Genomic DNA, 23,436 nt, shown 5'->3' with positions numbered 1-23,436 from the left:
TGTATTTTTAAACAATCCTGCTCTATTTCCTGTGTGATTCATTGCATAAAGGGCTCACCCTCAAGCATGACTAGGAGGCCAGGGAGCCTGGCAGCCTCTGAGGGGCTCCTGCTCACCTGGCATCAGAGCTTTGGCCTAACCCTCTCCTCCAGCCACTAGGCAGCTTTTTCACCTCTCGGGAGCCCCCTCTCAAGTCTTGGACCAAAAAAAATATAGCCTTTTGCAGCAAAAGCAAAACAAAAAAATTGAAAAAAGTACAAATCCTTCTCATTCATGTGCCCACCTGTTCCTTATTTAGTATTTAAAAAGGATATTGCTTCATCTCTTTTTACTGCCTCCCCTTTTCTCTTCTCTTCTTATATATTGGCATTCGTTTCCAATTTCATATAACTCTCCTTTCTGCTGTGACCAATGACCCCCCTAAAAGGTCAGCTTTGGTGGACTCTTCACAGCAATCTTATTAGATTCCCTGCAGTTTTTAACACTGCTGATCTCTCCATGCCTTTTACATTTTATTTCCTCATTTTCTTCCCTGAGCTCTTTGTGCCTCTTTGTAGTCTTCTTTCCAGGTGTCTGTTCTTCCATGATGGCTGTAACCATTAATGCTTATCTAACTACTGTAGTAATATCATGACCTTCTCATCAGTCTATTTCTCTTCTTTAGCTCTTCTTGGGTTATTTCATTTATTGCAACAGCTTAAGACTCACCTTTTATGATTGACACTGAGTCCTCATTGTTCACTTAGACTTCTCTCCTGTGTCCTACCCAGTATATCCAAGTGTCTATGATGCAGCCACACCAGTACAATCCATTTCAGACTTACTTCACCGCCAAGTATACCTTTCCCTCTCACCTCCTTCACCTGACTCTCTCTCCTGTATCCCAGGATGATTGCAGCAATTGTCTTTCTTCATGTATTCCCTTTCTTTATCCTGCACAGTCAGTTGAATGACTACTTCATTTATCATGCCAGCCCATGACCTCTCTTGGCCATACCACTTTTTACTTCCTTACCACCACTGCCTCTATTTAGAGACCATTATTTCTTGTATTCAAGAAAATGCTGTTTTCTGTTTTTAATCCTGTCCCCCACTATCTATATACCACAGACATCAACTATACACCTCAAATTCAGAGTAGGGAGAACTATGACCACTTGAGGAAATCTAGCTCACCATGCCATTTTATAAATGGAATGTAGGTGCTCTCATTGATGGATCGTGTATGGCTGCTCTTAGGCAATGGTAGAGGTGAATAGTTGTGAGATTACAGAGACTGTGAAATCTAACATATGCCCAATCTAAAATGGCCCTTTGCAAACACACACACGCACACACACACACACACACACACACACACACAACTTTGTTTGCTCCTGGCTTGGAGTATGAACCCGATCTTCTTAGAACAGCACAAAAGATTCTCCAACATCTATTGTCTGTGGTCTTTTCAGATTCATGTTCTTTAACTTCCTCTTTTATAGAAAGCAATATTAGATTTTTTTTTTACATGAAGGTATATAACATAGTCAAAAGTTAAAAGTAGGATATAGGTCCAAGGTACTTTGCTGAAATCTCTATCTTTTATTTATTCGCTCTGTGATTCTTAGCAAATTACTTAACTTTTATGTTTGTTTTCTCCATATAGAAAATGGAAAAGAATAATATGCTGTTTAATGGCAGCCGTGAGTAAAGGAGAAGTGCTGGGTGAGGTTTCAGAAAGTTTTAGTTTAATTTTTTCATTATTTGGACAACTTTGGAAATATATTTTTTATTTTTAGTCTTATTTTATTTGTGATATAGATCTCATATAATATAACACTCATAAAATTGTGTTTGGGGCAATAGTTTATGCATTTTTGAGAGCAATATTAAACTGTTCTTCCTGGAGTAAGTCAACTTTCCTATCTCAACTGACTTATCTGATATTTTGTAGTAAAAAAATTTATGTGACAATGCAAATAGCGAAGAGATGAGAAAGGAATTTTTACATTTATTAAAAAAAGAAAAGGAAGGCCCGGGGATTTAGCTCAGTGGTTCTGTCGCCTGCCTCACAAGTGCAAGTTCCTGAGTTCGACCCCCAGTACCAAACAAAAAAAGAAAAGGTATCTCTAAAAAGAACTCCAAATATCTCAAATATATATATAATATCAGAGGAGAAGGACCAGATATATACAGGCTGTTATGCATAGACTTTTAGTATGTACCCCACATTTGATTCTCTTCATCTAAGTTCATGGGAAGGGGTTGTTGGTTTTTTTGTTTGTCTGTTTTTGTTGTCTTACATTTAGATGGGGTCTTGTGACTCTTAGCACATGAGCTATGTCATTCATTACTTCCTGAATGAAGCACTGAATTACCCATGGAAGACTAGCATTGTTTCATCCTGCTAGAGAGAGCAAAGAAGGCAGTTCTCTAGGTGGCTTATCTGTGTGATGATGGCACCCTTGTTGCCCTGGGTTGCTGAATCACTCTACAGGGAGCAGTTGCTCTGGAGTGTTGCCTGGATCCACGTTAGATTTTGTGACTGTACAAAAGGAACGTTGTTGGGTTAAATCACATTGATTTGGATTTGCTGTTATTATTGAGAACAACCCAGTCTGCTGCGGAATACTGTCATGTAAGAGAACAATGCCTTCCCCTCCTCTCAGGTTGTTCAGGTGGGCGGACTGAGTGCACCTCACCTAGGTGGATGGCACAGCTTTCCCAATCCCAAGCCTTGTGCAGGGCACCTAAGAAGCCGCTGCATTGTTTTCGGCTGATGAGGAAGGGATGCCCCTTTGTGTTTCATTCTTGGTTATTTTCCCTCTTTTAATTAGCAGTTTTTGTTATTGTACTCACCAGGGAAAGCTTTAGGAGCAAAGGCCAAGGCTTTAATGATAAATGCTTCCTCAAACATTTCCAACCTGAAAATAAAATAACATAAAACCTTGCAAATGAATGTGGTAGCAAGCTGCAAATGTCAATTCTGCCATTGTATGGATTTAAAATCAAATGTAAACAATGCTTGAGAAAACATTGACCTGAATCAGTCTTTTTTTTCACACTAGTAATTAGTCCTCCCAGCAAGCAGGCTCTGGCTGAAAGCTGGGTCAGTGCCCTTTTCCCCCAGGAAGCCGAGAAAATTCTCGCTGTGGCCAAACCATGAGATTGGGCCCCTGGGGACATTTTCTGCTGTGGTTGCTACTTTGCCCACTGCTGGTAGAGGGCAAGTTTCTTGGTACATGGTCCTCTACCTTGACTTGTTGGGAGCAGAAAGTGGGGGCAGTAATTGCAGAGGTGGGGGGAGGCACAACCACAATAGTTAGCTAAATTCTGGGAATCACATGCAGACTTAGGTGTCGGGAATAGGAGAACTAAAAAGATATTTTAATTTAAAAAGACGTTTAATGGCCACTTTGTTTTATACCTTTTTTTCATATTGTGGGACACAATGCTATGAGTCCTATTACCTGAGGGTTTCTTATTTTGATTTTTGTGCTATAGTTTCTTCAATCATCAGGGCTTTGAATAACACATTTTCCTGACCCACAAATGATGGGTAAGGATGGATGTCTTCAAACATTTAAGACTAAATTTCTAGTTTGAATTTCCCACAGAGAGCATTGTCACTTGAGGCCTGAGACACAGATGTCAAATTGTGTAAAAAAAAACAAAACAAAAACAGTTAATAAATGAGGACTCGATTTCCTGGAATTATATCTCAGAACTGTTTACAGATTCTGAGCTGTCCCTGAGATGGTCCATGCCATTTCAGAGCTTGAGAGCCTTTGGTTAGGAGAAATATTCCCGGAATATCAAGATTTTCTTCTGTGTTTTGAACTCAAAGGACCAGAAGAAAATAAGACTCTATTTAATGAGGTGGAAAAATCATTTTAAAAATCAGATAAATACCAAAGACTTCAGTATTAACAATTTATTATTATAGTGTTCACTAACTTTAGGCAGACTGGCTAGAAATGTTCTCTAAAGTGCTAAGCAGAAGAAATTTAATGATTTCAGTTTAATTCCCTGTTGCACTGGAAAGAAAAAATAAAAACCATAGTGTATATTACACTAAAGGCCTATGTCTCAAAAGCAACTCTAATTTTTAGCAGAACAAAGTATCTGAAAATGGGGCCTGAGTTTACTGAAACTTCAATGTGATTGAACAAGACTAATGTTATCAATAGCCAGTTCTTCTGTTATGACAGTAAATTAAAATACCACCCTTTGCCTTAACAAGAAAAAATGAATAAAAAGAATAAGAAGTTTAAATGACTTGCCAAATCAATTCTTTGTCTTGCTTTTTAATATTTTCTTCCTTTTCTGAGGCCTTAAGTCTGATGCCCTTCAGATAGGCAAGACAGAAGAAAATGGCTCTTACCTGTCTGCTGTTTTTGTTTCTCTTTTAATCCTCCTGGACTTTGCTCATCATTTTTTTCAGGTCATTACACCCCTTCTGGATTAATTTCTCTCATATCCCATTGGCTGGGCTCCCAAAAACTCATTTCTTCATTTCCGTGGTTTGCTTGAGGGTGGCAGTTGCTGAATCCTCTCCCACATCCCCTTTGATCTGCCTCAGATTTTATTTTTTTATAACATCTATTTCTTATTTCCTCTTTGTTTATCCCAGTGGCAGAAAAGAGGATTAATTATTTCTATGAAGCTAACACTTCTCTTTGTGTCAAAGTGCTGGGAAAGAGCACATTTACCTTAAAAAATGCATGTTTTTGTAATTTGTGCTTTTCATTTCTATATTAGACAATGGATTCACTGAGAGCAGGATCTGTTTGCTGATTCTCTTGGAAAAGCCAATCCAACAGTGACAAGCATTTGGAAGTCTAACTTCTACTACAAAGTAAGCCTCTTTATCCCTACTGCATGTCTCATGAAGAATCAGAAACTCATCCCAGAAGAATCAGAAACACAAATCATATCATATCACTCCATGATTTCAAATATTTCATGGACTCTCCACTGTTCTTAGAAGAAACCCATACTCTTTAGAATAGCATAAAGTATTTTTCCTGCATACTTCATCTGTTTTCATTCTTCCTGATCCAGTATCCCACATTTTATTCCTTCTAAAATACTATATATGGGGTTCCCATATTGGGAGCAATCTCTTTCTTCTCTGAGCTTTTGTACCTGCTCCTCTCTTTGGAGAATACCTTTCTTTCTTTTGTCTACCTGGCAAATTACTCACAGATTTTTAAGACTTGAAGTGCCTCTTTATGAATTTTCTCCCATTTGCCCAAGACCTACAGTTTCATTGTCTCCTGGCCCTTTGCACAACTCCACATGTATTCATCACATCATTGTGTACTTGCTGGCTAATCTACTAGGTTTTGAATAGCATAAGGATAAGACCTCTATCTTCAACTTTGGGACCTCCATGCCCTATTAAAGAGCTTTGCCTATTATTGTATTCAAAAATAGTGTGTACTTAGCTAAATGAATGAATAAATGAATGTTATAAAGTAACTCAAGATTTTTCATTAGTTGCAATCCATAAATTATGAATCACTTCAGTTTTATTTTTTATTTTTTTGGTAGGGAGTAAGAGTATTCTTGAACGTAGACACTTAATAATTGTTACTGTTGTCATTCTAATTAATTAAGAGTCATGCTTTGAACAGTATGAATTGATTGTTTACATAGTCGAATTTTTCAGAAATTTGTGGCTTCTTTTTTATAATTTTATAGAGGTTGTCATATTTTTCCTTGATAAACTTCACTTCTGTTGGTTTTCTGGAGAGTAAGTAGGATTTGGATTCTGTTCACTTTAAGACTCTTTTTAGTCCTAAAGAAAAATTGCATTAACAGTCTGAATTTATCAAGATGGTGTTGGGTTAAAAGTTGAATATATATATATATATATATATATATATAAAATATATAGAGATATATATTTTCCCTACTTTTCTCTGTATTTTAACATGTTGTTTTATTGTGAACATTGCACCATATTATTCAACATTCTAGGTAAATAGAATTATTGACTACATAATACATCCTTGTATGGTTATGCTTTTCCTTCATTTGTAAGTATTATTTCATTAAACTTGTACATGTGTATGTGTGTATTTTGGGGTATATATTGAAATATTTGTGCTATGTGATGTGTGAAATGCATTTCTTATTATAGATCAGGGTCAAAAATATTAAATGCCACTGACTTATGGGGTAGTTCTGAAACTACCTATACTATAGTATTTTTCTTACTAAGGCAAACTAAGAGTTTGAAAGATTGAACAGGTTTACAGCATGTATGTAGATGTTAGGATAGTAGTACCTCAGGATAATAAGATATATCATGGATAAACATAACATACTTGATATTCTTGTTTGACTTGTGAACATTGTACTTCTTATTTTTAAACCTTGACTTAGCCTCTTGATGTGAAATTTACCTCAGCAAATTGAGTATCCCTCTGTATGAGGGGTCCAAGGTGATGGACTTAGTTCAACATTATTAAGTGTTGCTTCTGTCTCTGGCCCCCCAGACCACACCCTCTGCTGTCATTCCTATTGTGTTTTATGGTCAGAACTGAGCCAGAGCTCAGAGATGAGAGGCTTCAGTTAAATAAATCAAAATGGTGGTGTCATTGCTTTACAAATTCTATCCTGTATTTCTACCTAGCAGTATGATTATTGATACAGAAAATGGATCTCTTCAGAACTCTTATATTTCATTTTTCTGCAGTAACACCTAGCACACCTCACCAATACATGACCTGGTAACTCCTCTTGTGTTTCCCACAATTTATCTTGGTGATTTGCCATTTCTAATGTTAGTAATTTACAGTAAAGAGTGATGAGCTGATACCCTGGCTGGGTGAGCCAGAGGCAGTGAGTGGCAAAGAGTACTGGAGGGATACATTCTCTGCATTCTGAAGCATCTTAATGATCCTGAGTGGTTTGGATGTTTAGAGGAAGTTCAAAGGCACTGAATCAATTGTGCATTATTTAAAAAATACAATACTTAAGACTTGGGAGCTGAAGGAATGGTATTTGTTCTCTTGTTCCGTGGACTAAAAGAATGGAAGTACAAGAGTGTTGAAGTATTGCTTTTGCTCCCTGGAAGCACCAGGTAAATGTACATTTCATTATATGTTAATGGCTGGACGAGGATGAGGGAATCCAGGCATGTTTGGGAGTGATGGGACATCCTAATATATTACTTTTTCACATATTTAACAAAGCACTGAGCATCTTTAGCTAAACACTGCTTTATATTTTTAGATTTTTAAAACTGATATATATGTATCAGAAGACGGAATCTACTTGTTTCCAAAGCTGCTTCCTCCCTCCCTCCCTCCCTCCCTCCCTCCCTCCCTCTCTCTCTCTCTCTCAACAAGGAGAGTAGTTGAATTCCTTTGGAACTGTCTTTTATAAAAAGTTATATCTTTTATAATAATGAGAAAGATATTCTATAGTTATTAAAACATACATACATTATCAGTATGTAGATTGAAACTCTCAATCTGGAGGACCAATTTCTTAATATCAGAACACAAGCCATCAATTTAATTGGCTACATTTTCCTTCCCCTCAGAATGGACCCTTTAATGTGTCTTTGTTATTAAATGGAGTAGGAAACTCTAGTGCCGGGAAACTCCTGGCAGCTATTTTTAGATCTACATCTATGTATTCCTCTAATATCCACAGAAGACATCTGAATTTCTATTCAGTGGCAGAAGCATGGCCATTGGCTTCAGACAGAATGAGCCCGAATCCTGACTTTGCCTCTGAGTGGCTCCAGGCAAGTCTCTTTAGCTCTTTAAAGTTTACTTTCTTCACTCGTGGAAATAGCCTGGTGCTATTCCTGGTTGTGATGTTGTGGGAGTTAAAGGCTAACACAGGCTGGACTGGGAGAAGAGACTCAGTGAATTGTAGCAGTTCGCTCAGACTGACCCAGCCACTCCGCTCTGTTGGGAAGCCCATGGGATTGGTCTCTGCTTAGTTCGAAGCCCATTGCAGAAGGTGCCTTGCTTTCTTTACATTAGGCATTGATGTCAGTTTCCTCACTTGCTACCACTGCTTTGTTTGCTAGTCCAAGACTATTGAACCTGTGCCCTTTAGATGTTACACAGATCTAATGCCAGCTCAAATTCAATTGTGTCCCCCTCTATGGCCACACAACAAGACTATTTTCTCCTATCAGGGTCTTTCAACTCGGCTTACTTTGCCTTGCATAAATTTACTGTATGTAAGGTAGTATCATAACTGCTGTGGTTTCCTCACTGCACCACACACTCCTGATGACAGTGGTTTTTCTTTGAATCCATGAATATGGGCTCTGTGAATGAAGAGGACTGACTAATATAATATTGTATGCGTGTGTGTACGTGTACACATACACACACTGGAAAGGGAAAGTAGACAAGGAGTAATAGAACTAGATAGATCTTGGACTTAGTTCTCTTTCTATCAGTAGGGTCCATTGATGTGTGTACTAAGACAAGTTACTTTATCTCTATGCTCCATGGTTCCCTAATATATAAAGTTGGGACCAAGTTGTCTCTCCCACAGCAACCTCTTGTTTTGGGAGTAAAATAATTAACAGACATGAACATTCTCAGTAACTTTTAAAGTGCTTTAATAATGGAAGAGATTATTATCTGGCTCATATCCAGGCAGCAGGAGTAACCAGGAGGCTAGATTTCTCATTCTATGCATGCTTGAGTATGTGGCAGACTCTTTAAATCTAGTGTTCATTCATCCATTCTTTCATTGTTTCAATATTTTAACAAACTTGTATTGAAATTGACTGTGCCTAGCCTTATGCAAGATGTCCAGGTCACAAATGAAGAAACAAGACCTGTCTCTCAAAAAGCTGGCCAGAGAAGGATAAAAATAGTCTAATCTCAATTCTAGGATCAGAAGACCTCAGGCTTCCAGTCTTGCAGCAGACCCAAGTGCTTCACCTGGCCCTAGGTCTTGAATTGACAGTGGGGATTTTTCTTTTTTTGGTATCGGGGATCGAACTCGGGTCCCTGCGCTTGCGTAGCAGGCAGCGAAACCACTGAGCTAAATCCCCGGCCCTGTGGGGACTTTTCTTTACACACACTGATTGTATATTTGTGTGTGCTTGTGTATGTGTGTAAGTGGATATGAGTGTAACCAGAGTGTGACCAGAGATATGACTGGGGGTCCAGCATACTCTGCTACTTCCACTATTTTTAACCTTTTAACCACTTTCCTCCTGCATTCATATTCATTTCCTTAGGGTCTCATGGGTATTGTGGCCCTTTCCTGGGATCTTGGTCATACTGCTTCATGAAATAAACTACCAGTGTATGGAAATAAGCGCACATCCAGATAACAGTTCCTAAGAGTTAAGTATCAGCTGAACAAAGGCACACCCTTCAGGTGAGCCCAGTGGTCCCATCATTAATAAATGCATTAACATGATTTCTTCAAGTCATTATTTATCTAGAAACATTAATTCTGGGATTTCACATGAAAACAATTCTTAGACAATGTGGCTATATGTGCAAAAATATTGTTTTAAGGTGTTATTACATTTCATCTGGCTTTTCAACTCACTTGATGGCTTATGTAAAGAAAGGAGAAAAACTGAGTTTCAAGTGGTCATCAATCCTGTCTTCAAAATACTACAAGAAAACTTGGTAATCATGTGGGCCAAATCTTTCCCTTCACAGATGAGTTCCAGAGTGCAGAACTGGATTCTTAACTTTTGATTATTTGTATAAAAGTAGACTGGCCAAATACAATACACCTCAGATCTCTTTCCTCATCTTCCTTCTCTGATGTTTTTCCTCATAAATTTGAGGGTGTTTTCCCAAATATTTGTTCCACATATTTGTTCTTTCATGCATTTGTTTATTACTCAGAACAAATTGGAACCTTACTATATGCAAGGTAGCATCTTAACTAAAATTCCTTTCCTAGAACATGTCCAATTGGGATAAATGAAGTAGATATTCTGATGGATAGTATTTTCTGGTAGTATTATATATCTGCTAAATTCCAGCAAACTCTTTCAGTATGATTAAAGGAATCAGGTATTTTTCTCCTAGTCTATAAAAGGGAAAAATCATTTGATCCATCAAGCTTTCTATTCTAACACGTGTTAAGTTTAAGATGCCATCCATCCCTAGCTTCTGATAGGATAGCCAGAGGTTAAGAGCTTGGACTCTGAAGATAGACTGCCTAAGGTCAAACTCTGGCTTTGCCAGTTTCTATCTGTGTAACTTTAGACAAATCACTATCTCCTTTACACCTCAGTTTTATGAGCTGCAGAGTGGGAATGATGGTATCTATTTCACAGGGGTCATAGGGGTATGAAGTGAAAAGTCCTATAAAGTAGTACATAGGACAGCATCTGGACTACTTTATCTATTTAATAGATGTCAGTTGTTATTTTTGTTGTGTAATGGAAGCAATTTCTTCGATTCCTGTGTTGATCTGTTAGCATGCTGGTTACTGACAGAAATTTAAGATTTCTGAGATAATATATATTAAGATATATTAATATATTAAGATATACTAGTACTTGTTTGGATGACATAAAGCCCAATGAGTTACTTATTCCTTAAGCTTTAAGTGCCAGGATGGGGCCATAGAACTGATAGGTTCTACCTCCACCACTGAGCACTGGGCAGGGTTACCTCAAAGCTGTATCTCTAAGAACAGATATACTAAGCCACAGAATCTAGGAGTGGTGAAGAGGAAAGAAAAAATAAATTTGTGGAAATTTTACTCATATTCTTATGTAATGAATGCATTGGGGTTTCACAAACATACTATTCTGTCAAAATCACTTAGAAAAAAAATTTTTGTTTTTTGCAGAGCTGGGGATCGAACTCAGGACCTTGTGCTTGCCAGGCAAACGCTGGCACCACTGAGCTAAACCTCCAGTCCCTAGAAGATTTTTAATAATATAGATTTCTGAGCTTTGACTAGGAACTAATAAGAATTTCCTACAATTTCTATTAACCTCTCCTCCAATAATTTGTATGCAACTAGCCTGATACTAGTATTTGCATATTGGCCTACACTGTAGATGATGCTTTATATCATCTATAGGTGACGGATTATGCTAAAATGCCATTATTAGGTAGATAGTTTGGATCCCGTAAAAGAGATAATTTCTCATTTAATTTGGTCTTTGTTGAAGGCATCCTAGGGCCCATGTACCTTCACTTGTAGATTGCTAACATCAGTGAGCTGAGAGGAAAAGAGACAAGTTGAGATGTGGAGTGGTGATCCCTGATTTTCTGTGGATCTCTTAGAACTTCATTTTAGAGTTTAGAAGATGTCTCACCTCTTTCCCTATCAACAGCTCCTAGCTTTATACGTAAAAGTTCCAGCAATTGTTAGCTAATGGTTATAGTATCTAGTTTGATTAAAAACACTGGGTAGCTGAAAAACAGAAACAAAAAATTGAAACACCAAAGCAAACCACCATTGTCTCAAGAAAACTGCTTGTTTTGGACATGTTATTTTATAGCTGAGAATGTAGTCCTTTCTGCCTTGACTACTAGAAAGCTCAGAGTCCGCTTAATAATTTACTTTTCACAATTATAGTGTAGGCTATTCTACCAGGCATTTTATATATTTGTCTTACTCTTGGACTTTATGTCATCTTTTCCTACCCTTATTTATTCTTTGCTACAATTTCTTCATATTTTTAAAATTCTAATTTACTATATATAGTACAAAGCAGGTAAAATTATTTTTGGGGACAAGCTGGATTTTGAACATAGTTAGATTTATGCTATGCAATTGGCACAAAAGATATCATTCCTACCCTTAGAAATTCACAATATAGTGACCAGGAAGTCACAGAAACATGTAAGTGCAATGCTGTTCTGTAAGGATTATCGAGGTAATATGTGAACACAGCATTATAAGGAGCACAACTGAGGAAGCGTCATTAATTTGTTTGGTAGTACTTATTTTGTGCCTGTTATGAGCCACCCATTCTTTTGGGGACAATATAGATTCAGCTTGCCCTGACTGCAGCCATCTTGAGTCCTAATTACCATGATTACCCCTAAGTAACTCTGGTTTATTTTCCTCACATTGTTTCCCACAACACCAGCAAAACCTTTAGAATGGTATATGGAGCTTGGCACCCAGGCCCTAGTGCTAGGAGTATGCGTGACATCCTTGATGTTAGTTTGAGGTAAACCAGGTACATTCTGGCTTGGATGAAGCCATTTTTGCTCTGACCTTTATATACAACCCTATTGCTAACTGAAAGCATGCAGATCCACCTGGCCTTTCTGTCACCCAGGGTCATGCTACTGTAAGTCCCCAGTGAAATACCCTCTGTGCAATCCTAGATCTGCCTGCCTCTTTCTTCAGGACCCTGGGATGGGCTCACACACACTAGAACTGGGTCATTTGGGCTCTGCAGACACGTCCTCTCTTTGCTCAAAAGAATTCAAGTCTATGGGGAAGACAAACATGCAAGAGAATAACTATACCAAAATGTGATTCACTCTAAAACTGAGTGTACATTAAATGCTGTGAAAACACAGATGAGGGGCAATTAATTATAACTGGGATAGGAAGTCTCAAGGATAGAGAGAGTTGCAGAGAGGTGATGACATTTCAGCTTGATCTTGTGCATAACAAATGACTTCCTATAAGATATTTTCTACCTGTTTTGAATTAACTAAAATGATTAGGTCTTAGATTTTTATAAAGGTCATCTCTCCTAGAATGGAGAAAGTGGATCACTCTTGTAAAGTAACCATTTAAAATGTGTCAGCCTGATTTTGAGTGGCTACTAAATGCATTAGTGCCAAAGTTCATAAGAAGGAAGGTTTTTGAAACTGACATGGGGACAAAATTATTAGATATTTGACAGAAAATAGTGCAAACAAATATACATTTAATTAATTATATCAAATTTAATTAAAATAAAGTAAAGCTAGCTTCCTACTGTACTAAATTGCTTCTTAGTTTGTGATTGCCTGGTTTATTCTTAACTCTAAGGGATGAAAATATCGACTCACGAAATGAACAGGAACTTTGCTAATACTCAGTGGGAGATACAATGCTATATGCTCTCCTAACTTGCTTCATTCTTCTTCTGGACCTACTGTTAGACTCTAATAATCACCACCCTTGCTGATCACTGCTAGGTCCAGACTGCCCTGTAAAGACCTTCCACATTTTATATTTTACTCTCTTGCTTCCCTTTCAGTTGGGACTTGGAGACTACAGAAGACAGTAGTCTCAGGAGATAAGAGGAGTTTGAGTCCCTGGAGTACACTCGGAGGAGAGATACTAGGAAAGCTTCTTAGCCAGGAAAATCTGCACTGTATTTTTCATGAATGACTGAGGCCTCATCTTATATTTTGTAAGGGCACTAGAATGTGGAAGTGTTTGTTGTAGCAGTTACTCTACATTAGTATACCCTCTATGAAACGAAGCAAACACATCTGCTTTTGTATTCATCTCATTTATCTCCCCTCACTCTATCCTCACAATCAAATAATATATGGTGGAAATTTAATAAATATTTGCAGAATCCATAAACTAAGATACTCACTTTAGACATTGAGAAAGGTTGGCATAGCACCTTCAATTTATTAACTACACATAAAACAGATCGTGAAAATAAGCAGAAGATGACTGAATTCTCAGAGGAGCCACATTTCATAGGCTGTGTGTGATGCTTCATTCACTTAACATGTATGGAACCTCTCCGAGTGTGGTCCCCGTGCCAGACCCGAACACATCCATGTGATGCCAGGGGACTGTCTTTTGCTGTCGTGGTGTGAACACTTGGCAGAAAGCCTTCAAGCATGTAAGGAATGAATTGGGGCACTTGGCTTTAGTCCTTGGAGGCCCAGATTTGTTTGCCAAGTCAGTAGGGTTTTTAAATAGCTGTTTCCATTACTCAGTTATGAAATTATTTCTGTGACATTCCGATGGACCCAAACACTTTATTCAGTCAAGAATATTTCGTATACAATCCCCTGCATATAAACCAGCCACTGCTCTAGTTTTTAGGAATTACACAGTGAACGAGATGTATTTGGACCCTGCCCCCAAGAATCTTATAATCTCATAAAAGAAACATATTTAAAATACAGTGGTAGATGTTATCAAGGAGACAAGCCAGAGAATATTGCATGTAGTTTGATCATTTCCTCCTATTTCTGGAAACAAAGGCTATACTTCTTGTTGTGTTTAAAATCATAGTAATGCCTAAAAGAATTTGTCTATCTGCAAAATTATTCGAATTACTAAATTTCCAAAGTTTGTTTTATCTCCTCAGTCATAATGGATGAGCCATAATGGGTGAGAGAGTTGGGAATAAGGTATGGGAGTGGAGATCATATTTTTGTCTTAAACAGGTTGATTAATTAAGGCTCTCATGAGAAATGAATATATATATATATATATTTCTGTGAATAGGTAACCATATATCTTTAGATAGGCAGCAATATATATGAGAATTTCCTTTTTATATCTTCACTATGTTACCTGGTGGCTAAGGCCTTTTAAATTCCTCAGTTATTTCTTTAATAAAGAGTCAAAATTAGTGAATTATTGAACCTATAATTATTGAATGTGATTTTCTTGCATTCAGATTCCCTGCCCCCAATACATTACTCATATTGCTGTGAGATTAGTTTCCTGAAGTTCAACTCATTCTATTTACCCTGTATGAAACACCTTTGTGGGCTCCTATTGCTTAATGAATTATATCCAAGTCCATAATAGCATTTCAGTGACCTTCACTGTCTGGCTCCATGAAGATTTTAGATCTCATCAATAATAGCCCCATGCTGCCCCCTCCCACACAACCAGTCTTGAATGCTCTCTCAGTCTTTTCCTTATTTGCACTTTTCACAGCACCCTGTGGCTGTCCCTTGTCTCCTCATGCAAGGTGCTTCCTGAATGTCATATGATCATACAGAAATGTCCTGTTGTCAGGGACTGGTACTGAAGGGTGGGTAGTGAGATCTGTACTCAGGAGTTGGTCACTGAAGAGATCACTGCAATGGGGTGCTAGAGGGTGGGTGTATGCGGATTCTAATGTAGCAAATGTCAGGGAGGCCTATTTGTCCTCAACTCTCTGGGCTCCCTTTAAAATGGGTCAGAGACCCATTCCTTACAGCCAGCATCCTCTGATCTGCTTTGTTCAGAATGGTGTGCAAGGACAGAGGCTGGGCCATGGCTGCCTAAGAAGTCAGGACCTGGAAGTCTAGCCTCTTGCTATGGCTGCTGTCAGTCACTGCCTCAGAATCATCCAGATACAGATGATATAAGATGCAGAAATCCAGGTCCACAGGAAACCAACTAAAGTAGAATTTCCAGAGCTCTGTATTTGCATTTTGAACAGTTATTCTTTGCAAGTGATTCAAGTCTAAGAGCCTCTGCTCCACAGGTAGGCAGACAATCTGAGAGAGAATCTTGGTGTCAGTCCTGTTCCTTTTACCATGACAATAAAGATTCATTTGTTTTCATTTCTTTGTCAAGTCCATGTTAGCGTTTGGCTTTCCTATTGCCTTAAGAACAGTGGAAGAATGGAGTGCAAAAAGTGGAGTGAGGGAAACTCAGAGGTATACTTCCCATGGATACCGTTTGTGACAGCCACAAGGAAAGGAGTGAAATATTACCAGGGTGAGGTGTGGGCAATTACATTGATATCATTAACACCCACTCACTGCTTTCAGGACATTAGGTACTGGGCAGGAAAACCTAAAAAGCCCACAGTCCCTGACATCTCTCACTTCTTGCTCCCCACCTCTATCTCAGTCCTGTCCACAATCCTCAACCTCTTCTCTAACTCTTGATGAGAACCTGTAACCAGTGATGAGATATCAGAAGGAATATTGAGGAATAACTCAATTAGTTATTAGTCATTGTTACTTCTTAAGATTTTATTTTTGTGTGTTTTTTGTAATATACATTATATATATGGAATCTACATATGAATAATAACACATGTTTTCAGGCTCAATGCTCACTTTTCTTTAACTTCTTTCACTCTCACATAGCTTCAAAACCTTTCCGTCAACTATCTGGACCATGCAGCAACCTGATCCTCTCAGTTGTAGCCAATGACTGGCTCCTTTTTCCTGATAACTAAGGCCTGGGAATTCTGTGCTTTGGACTCTCCCAGGGCTTTAATGAATTTCCTTTTGATGCCCATCCAATGGAACCAGCATTGCTATTTGACATTTTGAATTTCTCATTTCAGTATGTGACCTTGTAGGGTGTTGTTTTGAAGTAACCAAAATCTTAATCTTGTGAGCTTAACCCTTGCATGTCATGGCCAATTAAATACTGTGGTTATTCATGTAATGCACCAGAAAATTAAAGCTGGTCCTCAGTTAAAAGTTCATTCTTTTCCACCTATGGCTTAACTCAAATTATCTGGTATGACTATATGAATCTGAGATACAAAATATTTATATTCTTACCTTCTTGAAAGTTCATCAATTAAATGTCAGAGTATCTAGTAATCAGTAAATAACAAACAGTTATTTGTACATATAAAATTTTTACATATAAAGTGTAGTATGTATGTGAACAAGCCAGAATCACTTAATTTCTTTTTAAGTTGGACTCTTTTGGGCCCATGGATTTTAAAAATAATAGATCTAAATTTATACCAGTTGGCTACTATTTCCAGGACAGCCTTGTCACTGCCATAAATCATCTCATTTCAGCAGCTACAGTAAATAATTGGGCCCCTGAGACATTGTTTTCCATCTTCTCTGCAGAGAACGCCCTACAACATTTGGGTTCTCCCCTGGGTCTCTAGGGTGATGGTGCTGTTGCCTGTGGCCTTTTCATTTATTATTTATTTCATTTATTGCAAGACTCAGAACAAATTGGAATTGGCAAAAAAAATGGAGAGAGAGTCTGTGGAATGATAATAGCTCAGGTTCTCATGATTGCCAGAAACTGTGGGAGAGCAGAAAGGGAAAAGACAAGAACAAAATGAAATGCTTCAAATCAGAGTGCTTTCCTCTTTCTTTCTTTTCTCTCCTTTCCTTTCCCTTCCTTTTCTTCCCTTTTTCTTTCCTTCTTTCCTTCCTTCCTTCTTTCTTTCCTTTTCTTTCTTTAAGAAATATTTGTGATTTAGTGAATTTCTAGATCTTCATAACAAAAGGCTGGATTAATAAACTTTTTTTTTCTTGTTTTGTTTTGTGTTTGTTAAGTTAAAACATGACTTCAGTTGGTAGAAGACCAGGGCAGGCTGGGGCGAGGCCAGGAGCTGCATGTGCCTGGAGGTAGACACACGCTTGCAGTTTTGCCCCCTAGAGGGCAAAGCTCCCCCAATGCAAGCCTCAGTTTCTCGGGTAGTAAACATCCATGGATTGATCACTTTTTCCAGTCCCTAGTTGAGAAAAGGGTCAGCCCACTTTTAGATTACAATAAACTTTTCTCTTTGGTTTCTGATTGATGATGAAATACCTTCCAGCTTTTGTATGTAGATTAATTTGCTGCAATAAAACTTGATTACAATTCAGATTTTATCATATAACTTTAATCTTAGATTAATTCTTCTAAAAACAAGGGGCTTTTAAGTGGTTGGCTCTTAATTGATATCATGTAAAGCATTTTACTAAAGGCAGTCTAAAATACATAAAGTGCCCATCTAGCCTAGTAACCAATATAGAGTCCGTATTTAATACACAGTGTCTTTTTTGTCTTCTGGATATAGATAAAATAAATATGTGAACACACACATGCACAAGTAGGCCTGTATCCATTCTGTCTTATAATTTGAGATTGTATATAGATTCTCAAGGATCATGTAATTCAGTGATGTGAATTACAATTCGGGCACAGTTATCAGACAAACACCACTATTATCCATATTCTTCCAGTGAGGAAAATGAAATCTAGTAAGGTGAAATAACTTGGGGAATCACCTACCTAGCATTCAAACCCAGATTTATGTAACTCCAACAACTGTTTCCAACCACTATGTGAGACTGCCTCTTAGGTCACCTTTAAAATCATGCCTTCCATTTGAATGTGCTAGTTATCTATTGCTGTGTAACAAATCATCCCTAATCCTAATGACTTCATAGAACAACATTGACTTATTTTCTTGTACTGTGTCTGTGGGTCAGGAATTCAGGAGGACCTTGACCAGGCAGTCCTAACTTAGGGTCTTCCATGGAGTTGTAGTCAGATGTGGGCTGAGGCTCTGGTCATCTGAAGACTTGACTCATGTTAGAAGATTCACTTCTATGATGGCTCATTTGTGTGGCAGGTGAATCAGACATAGCTCCTGGCTGGCGACTTCTCCTGCTCCGTGTGTGGATCAGTCCATAGGACTGTGGAATGTCCAGTCTATCATTTTTACTCTTTTTCCATTTACTTTTCCTTTTTCAGAAACTACTAGCCTACTTTCCTGTAAGCCTACAATGCAGTAATTGTGTAGGAAACCTCAAACTGAGGCTGCTTTGTCTGTCTCCATTGAGATAACATGGGATAGGTTTGGTAGGGTGCTGCTTCTCAACTGATCAGAAGCTTTTTTCTGATGACTTCCTTGGGAGAAATTCTACAGTAGTTTTTAGTCTTTTGGACAGCTATAAAATAGATCTCTAATACTCTATTTCAAAGCCATCTATGAGTCAATTCTGTAATGTATAAAGAGCTATAAATATATTTATGCATTAATAATGATGATTGATTGAGGTATACAAATAACAGCATATTGGTGAATGTCTCTTTGGGAAGAAGTCCACCTTATTTTATTACCTTTACTTTATTAATATCCTTCATTCCATGTAACTTTTCATCTTATATGTAACTTGATAAAGATAAGCTGCTAAAGCACTGGTTAAGACTGGAACTGTGCTTGCCAGAAACGATGTCTGGTGTGATTTTTAAAAATGCAATGTGTTTCCAGTCTCTGCATCTCTCTTGTTCCAAGTCATTATCAATACTAATATAAATTTTTCATTGCTTGAGTCATTACAATATACAGAGAATAGATTTTTCAATTTTTCAAGTTCCACTGAGTATATTAGCAAAATTATCTGTCTGTCAGCAGGCATATGGTGACGCCAGTAGCATCTGTAATTTTGATTGTTCTAAACCTTTTTATTTTTATTTTTACAGGTCTCTAGTGGAGATAAGGCCAAGGGTTTATTTGCACACCCTTTTCTCCACTCCTTCCTCCTATCACTTTCTCTTACAGCTCTTAGTCTTGTCTGAGTGTTTAAAATGATAAATATTAAAAGCAAAATAAGACATAGGAAAAATAATGAATAATGAAGAAATTAAAAAATAATGCTTTAAGATTCTCATTTTATTAGACATTTTTAATTCTCTTGAAAGTTAGGGCAGAGAATTTATTAATAAAGAGGTTCTTAACCTGTACAAAACTCTACCAAACTTTGAGGGAAGACTCAGAATGGATCTATGTTCTAACACCCTATTTACTGACAATTCTGGATTCAGACACAGTGACTTACAGAAGCTTGAACTCTCAATCCTTCTGAAACCATCATGAACTACAAATGGTTTTCATGCATGCCTCTAGCATGAATTTGAGATTTCATTGTGGGGCAGAATGCAGTAAGAACCTTGGAGAAGGTTGTATTTGAGGAACAGGTTGAGGAACAACAAGCATTCTCAATTGAAAAGATGAAGGCCAAGTAACAATGTGATAAAATCATAGCCTGGTACATTTGAGAGATAGCTTCAGGATGTGCTTTTCAATTGCTTTTATATTAGAATGAGAGGACAAGTACCTGGCTTGATGTTGGATGGTTAAAAGATGGTGAATGGGCTTCAAGTCAACATCTGCTTACTTTCACTAACAGATTTTTCCCAATACATTGAGTTATTTCAGAAACAAGACAAAATTAATCAAGAAACATTATTTTTTAATTTTAAAATTTCAGGGTAGAAACTTAAGGAATAGATTTTTGGCTTGTTTTTTGTTTGAAATATCTGGTCTAAGTAACTAACTGCATAGATATAGTTCAACAACTGGTCTTTTATTGTTGCAGATTCTTTATATCCATCCACTGAGCTTCCACTCCTAGCACAATGTCCATGGTGTTTATCTCATCATCATGAAGACAACCTTACCAATGGATCTGAGCTCATTAACATCTGTGTTAATTTTCTACTTGCTGCTGTTAACAATTGATCATAAATTTAGTGGAACAGAAATTTATTATCTTAAAGTTCTAGGGGTCTGCAGTTTGAGGATAGATCTTGCATTGCTAATAGCGAGGTGTCAGCAGTTCTGTATTCCTTTCAGAGACTCTAAGGAAGACTGTATTTCCTGATTTCTCCATCTTCTAGAGGTTGCCTACATTGCTCTGTTCCTGGTCCCCTTCCACCAATGGCATCATTCTGACTTCTGCTGTCACCCTACCTCCTTCTCTGATGCTGATACTGCTACCTGTCTCTTATGAGGACCCCTGTGATTATATGAGAGGCATTACATGGGTCCTCCTTTGACAATGAAGGATGACCTGCCCATTTCAATATCTTTAACTTAATCGCTCTGCAAAGAGGTTGCCTGTAAGGCAATAATTTCACAGGTTCTGGGGATTAGGGTGCAGACATCTTTGTGGTGGGAAAATCTGCATTTGATATTCAATAAAAAATAATTCAGAATGATGGTAAGAGCCTTGCAGAGTTCAAAGACTTCAATGGAGTCTAATTTAGAATATACCAGCTGGATAACTTCAGGCAGCTTACTTAACTTTGATGAGCCTTAATTTCTTCATGTGTAACTCAAGAGCATACAAATAAGAGCCAAAAGGTATTATTCACTCCTTCACAATTCTTTTAAAAATATCATTGTTCCTACCTCCATGCCAGGAAGAGTGCTAGGGCTGAGGGCACAATAGGTGGCCAGTGGCCCGGGGCCTATCTCAGGAATGTGCAGGTTGTGGGAGTGGACAGTCCATTGTCATATTTACAATCCAACAAAGAATCCCAACTCAGCCAGGCATTGTGCTGTATACCTGGAATCTCAGAACTCTGGTAGGCTGAGGCAAGAGCTTCCCAACTTTGAGCCCAGCCTGAGCAGCTAAGTGACTTAGCAAGACCCTATCTGAAAATAAAAAATAGGCTGGGGATATAGCTTAGTGTGAAAACTCTGGCTGCAATCCCCAGTACTGCAAAGAGAAGAAAAATCATAAATCTTCATGTAGGACTGCTGCCTACTGTAGGGGACTTGTGTTATGTGTGAGCATAATGAAGAATTTGTCCTACAAGGAAGTTTGGGGAATTCACTCTCCGGGGAAGTGATTCCTGAATTGAAGTCTGAGGAATACGGAGAACTGAATGATGTAGAGAAAGAAGGGCAGTGTATCCTGACAGTCACAGGGATGTGCAGGTAGAAAGGCTCATGGAAGAAGGGAAGAGAGGAAGTGAAAAGGACATGAACAAGGCTGGCAATGGGGCACCATGATATGGAGTAACCATATCAGTGGCAGGCCAAGAGTTTGAAGTCATGACCCAAACTCCTACTGATGTAGGCAAGAGATCTCAGGTGACTTACTTATTTGACTTTTCTATGCCTTAGTTCTCTCATTGATAAAACAGAGATGACCACGTTGGTAGTTCTTAGAGCGTGTGCAGCTTCGATGAGAAAATGCTTGCAGTCAGTGTGCATACAGTTGTCCTAATCATGACCTCATTTATCTTCGCATCAGCCTTATGATTTAAGGAAAAGCTGAAGCAGATAAAATGAAGTAACTTGTATAGGTCATTCAGCAAGTACATGAGCGAACGGGTGGGACACATGATGTGTCTGCCCGTGTGAAGCTGGTGCTCTCCACTACAGGTGTCACCCACTCTGGAGGGTGGTTTGGCAAGATAAATGGTATCACACCCAGGGAGTATTTTGTAAAATAACTAAGCACATAAATCAAACTTTTGTGATTGTTCACATTTCCCTCCTAACCACTATTTTCCTTCTATTATTACTCATACAGTATTATAATAAAGGAAGTGTAAGCTGACCTATTTATTTCTGAATGGCTGAAGCTGACCTGTTTTATTTCTCCTCTTAGTTCATTTTTCTCTACATAAATTCCAATAAAAATGAAAGAGAACAAGAGGAAGCAATAGATGCTAAGTGTGTTCATGTCTTCATTGACTCTGGGGCCTCCTTCCTTTTGGCTTGGGTGCCAACACTTATTTCTGAGGAGACAGGAAGATTGGAATGGCTTGGTCCCCCTTGTGTGCTTATATCCTGAAAATAAAGTATTTGGGGTAATTAAAAAAATTGGTAAATTGTGTTAACTACCATTTGAGGTTTACCTACTTTTAAAGTATTAGAGTATAAAAATGTATTTAACACTATAACTCTCTAGAAGTCTATTTAATCTTCCTTTAATAAATTTGAAGACACTTCAGGAGCTGTGCTACTCCTCAGGACTCCCACCACCATGCCAATTACCACTGCCCCGGTGCAGCGCATGAGTGCTGGGTTAACAGAGGTCTTCAGCTGGTAAAGCGCCAGCTCATCACCTTTTACTGGAAGCTGTCATAGATTAAGATTTGAATTCATTGATTAATTCTGCAAATTTGGAATAATGGAGTGAGGGTTTTGAAATAGCCTCCTTTTAATTTTATCATTAGTGGAAACAATAAAAGGATTGTATCTTAAGCGGAAAATGCATAAGCCCACAATATTTTCCCAAGCAAATCAAATAGAACCCAAAAGGAAGAGAGAAGGAGCTTCCATTTCTCAAGTGACAGATTGATTTTATCATTCAGGTAGATGCCTGCCAGTGTCAGAATACAGGTCTTTACTAATTATGTGAGGCAGAAAGGCAATGAGAAGTGGATTTATCTTCACAACTATGCACAAAAACCAGGCTCACATATATTTATGGTTGTTGCTTGGTACTGAAGAAGAGATTAATATTAGATGCTTCTTCATTTTATGCCATCCTAGATCTCTAATTCCTCTTATAATTTCAGGGAAAGAAACTAACTAATGAAAATATGTGGCATAAATCGCTATGATAAAATGTATCTTTTTGTAAATTTATAAATTTTAAAATCAGGCCACTGATTAGCTGACTTAAGAGCTGAAGATGGCACAGACATTTTGAAGCCAGGCTTTCAAAGTTGGAGTCAACAGCCTAGCTTATGCATTGACCAAAATAACACAGTAAAATTCCTGTCTCTTAACAAGCTTCCTCTAGTCATGAAATTCCCTTTGTTATGCTGCAACCTCAATGTGAAAAGGAGAACATGTTCCAATATTGAAAAACCATAGGCCATTACCTACTTTATCACTCATATCAAAGACACTGAAAAGATAGCCCATGTACATTGATGGATTATTCTCATCATGAAAGTCTGATGACCCCACTTGGGTTTTCAAACAAGGCATTTAATAACCACTGCCTTGTTAAAAGGTGGAAAATGATCTGGCTGGTGGCCTGATAGGACGGGGTTTTATTGATTTTGCTGAGGCCCTTGACTTGGGAGATCACAGGCTTCTTAAGG

The 23,436-nt window shown here is 38.0% G+C and overlaps 1 protein-coding gene across 6 annotated transcripts in view; it reads left to right on the top strand.

Annotated features, from left to right (window-relative positions):
* Positions 1-23,436, top strand: part of Rbm12b (RNA binding motif protein 12B) — a 476,951-nt gene that overhangs the window by 368,965 nt on the left and 84,550 nt on the right. For all 6 annotated transcript variants that reach the window (XR_015442821.1, XR_015442822.1, XR_015442810.1 and 3 more), the window contains one exon: positions 4,744-4,840. The gene's annotated coding sequence lies outside the window, so the exon portion shown is untranslated. The remainder of the gene's footprint in view (positions 1-4,743; positions 4,841-23,436) is intronic.

Source organism: Heterocephalus glaber, unplaced genomic scaffold, assembly GCF_053883595.1.
Source record: "Heterocephalus glaber isolate CG9 unplaced genomic scaffold, H.glaber_assembly_v1.0 deba00001555, whole genome shotgun sequence".
Taxonomy (NCBI): domain Eukaryota; kingdom Metazoa; phylum Chordata; class Mammalia; order Rodentia; family Bathyergidae; genus Heterocephalus; species Heterocephalus glaber.
Note: the sequence above shows the minus strand (reverse complement) of the source record. Positions and strands in the feature narration are given on the sequence as shown.